Source organism: Lipotes vexillifer, unplaced genomic scaffold (genome assembly GCF_000442215.2).
Source record: "Lipotes vexillifer unplaced genomic scaffold, Lipotes_vexillifer_v1.1 scaffold301, whole genome shotgun sequence".
In the NCBI taxonomy this organism is placed as follows: Eukaryota; Metazoa; Chordata; class Mammalia; order Artiodactyla; family Lipotidae; genus Lipotes; species Lipotes vexillifer.
In genome coordinates, this window is record NW_006792529.1 from 906674 (window position 1) to 909580 (window position 2907).

Consider the following 2907-nt stretch of genomic DNA (forward strand, 5'->3'; position numbering starts at 1 on the left):
ACAGTGTTTCATTATTCAGCAAGTTTCTGGCTTTGATATAAAAATACATTCTTTAAAAATTTTTATTAAGGAATGATGCTGGATTTTACAAAATCCTTTTCAATATCAATTAAGACACATACAGCTTTTCTCCTTTGACTTATTAATATAGTCAACTATATGAATAAGTTTTCTATTATTGAATTATTCTTATATACCTGGCATAATTCCTCTTAACTTTGGCATGTCATTTGTAATGTAGTTCTAGTTTCTATTGTTAATATTGTATTTTAATTTTATATTATATCCAAAAGGAGATTAACCTATAGATTTCTCTTTTGTGTACTCTTTATCAGATTTTGGTATCACAGCCATTTATTTTAAAACCAGCCTTTCAGCTCATACAAAACAGAAGGATTACTGGTGAAAGAGCCTTGAGGGCAATCACCTGAAATGGTCTTAATGCAAAAAAAAAAAAAAAAAAAAGGAAAACTGCTCATAACACTGTGGTTTGTCTACTTTTGTGAAAATTTCCAACACTATACTCTTTATACTTTCTTTCTGACATGAATTCACAAGTTATTCCAAGTATTATGGATGTTGCTTTTCTTTCTAATAAATACATGAACTTTCTCTCAGTGGCAAACAGCGGCTGATGTTCCATGAAGGTTTTTATTCTCAGGAAACTACCTCTCCCTCTCTACCTTACCACCCTGATACTTCAACCAGAACATTTAAAAACGACTTCAGGAAATGGGGGAAAGCCTGGGAAAAGGGCTCCAATCCTTCATTTCTGTCTCTAGTTCAACTTGGCTGATCTTCTCACTGTTATTTACTTAAACCCCTCTATTTCTGCTGTTGAACTTTGGTTTTACTTTGTTTCCTTCAAATGTCTTTCTTCATCTTTGCTTCTTTCATCCCACTCCCTACCCTTCAAAGCCCAGTTTAAATTCCTTTCCTCCTTAATCTGACTAATCCAGCCCTTTCTACATAACACAGACTTTCTCTCATTGACTACTGCACTCAGTGCTTGGCTGCACATTCTAACTATAATCTCAAATTGTTTCAAGAATGCTAGTTTTCTTTCTTAGGCTCTGTGGTTATCTCCTTGAGGGCAGGACCCTTATCTTAAAATTCTGCTGTGCATTTTCTATTGTTTAGCACTGTGAGTAATCACATTCAGTGCACATTTGCAAGGCATATTTGACTGAACACATCGATCACAGATATTCATTTAGTAAATGAGATAATGAAAACTCAAGGCTTGCCAAAGGTAAACCATTACCATTAATCCCCTCATTCATCATACGTGTACAGAAGCCTCAGGGGCTAGGGTTGCAGCTCTAACTTTGCCTCAGATCTCTCCATTTTGGAACCAGCCATGAAGTTAAGTTTCACCTAGGGCTCAACATTAGGGGTCCAAGACTAAATTAACTCCCAGGTCCCCTTGTACCAGGTTTACCTCATACTTCTGAGAATAAACCTAAACTTTTGAAACTCAAATGACAAGATACCATTCGCTCATGAATTCAGTAAGACTTCCTTGTAAATTGTTGTAACCCAAATCTTTTAGCTTGCAGGACGGTCATACCTGCTAGGACATACTTCTGCCAAGTTGTAATGTGTAGTCCTATAGAAAAATGGATGCCTTTATTTTATTCCATTTTGTCAAACATTTTACTTATTTTTTTAAATTTAGGATTATCTGAGCTTCAGAAGGAAAATTACAAGAATTTATACACTTTTTTTTTTTTTTTTTACAAATATGAGAATGTGAGTTTTCCTGAGGGCAATTGGGGTTTACCAAGTGTTGCCACCACACCTTTGAAGATCATTTTACAACTGTGGGAATACTCACCGAGATGTTTTCATTGACCCCGCCATTTCCAAGTCGCTATATTGCTGCAGGGAGCTGGCACAGCCCTGCTCTTTCTCTCATTCTTCTTCTCCTCACCCTTTCAAAGCCCAAATCCGCCCGGTGGGAATATGGAAACAAGGCTGGAGGCAAGGGAGGGCAAGGGGGGAGGGGTTATTTCGATTGACAGGGGAAGAGCAGGGCATTTTTCACTCTCCCTCGCACTCTGCTGGGCCACAAAGTTCTGTTTCTGAAGTTGGAAGTGTGGGGGCGGTCGGTTGCATTTTCAACTTGGCCAGAAATTAGGAGCCCACCCCGCAGGGGCTAAGAACTTCGCTGCCAGGCCATCAACCTGAGCGTCTGGCAAGCCAGAAGAACGCGAAAAGCCAGGCCCAAGACTCCGGTTGTCATGGGAACCTGGGCGCCTGTCTCCCCGGCGACCTTGTCCCTAGGGAGGGGGCGGGGCTGGAGGGCCGTCGGGCCAATGAGGCCGAGGGGACGGCGGGGTCGGAGATCCGCTGTGCTCCGGGAATCCGGGGAGGGTTGATTGACATGAACTGGGCGGAGCCGGTGCGGGCGAGTGAGGTGTAGCCCGAGAGGAGCGAGTAGCTCCGGCAGCCGCGGCGCGGCGAGGGTGACACACTATGATTACAGCCCCTAGAGACCGTCTTGCTGGCGAGCAGCACTCCCTGGCTTCCCAGTCCGCCTCTGCCGCCTCGGCAGCGCTCGGAGCCGGCTGCAGGAGTTGAGCCGTTCCGCACCAGAGGGTTTGGTGAAGCCCTTGGAGGCGTACGGGGCAGCAGAGGGCCGGGAAGGGTGCGCGAGCGCTCGAGGGTCAGGCGGTCGGCCGGGGTCGCGGCTGGAGGGGCGTTTCGGAGGCGTGGAGGAGGAGGAGATGCTGCTCCTCTTTTCCCCCTCCCCAGGCTCCTTCTCCAGCTCCTTCGGCCCACGCTCGCAGCCGCTTGGGGAAGAAGAGGTGGAGGCTCTGGGCGCCCGCGGGGGCTGCCGGCTGCCCGCCCCGACGCCGCGTCCCCGCAGCCCTCGTCCCGCGCTCCAGTAGTAGGCCCGGGTCT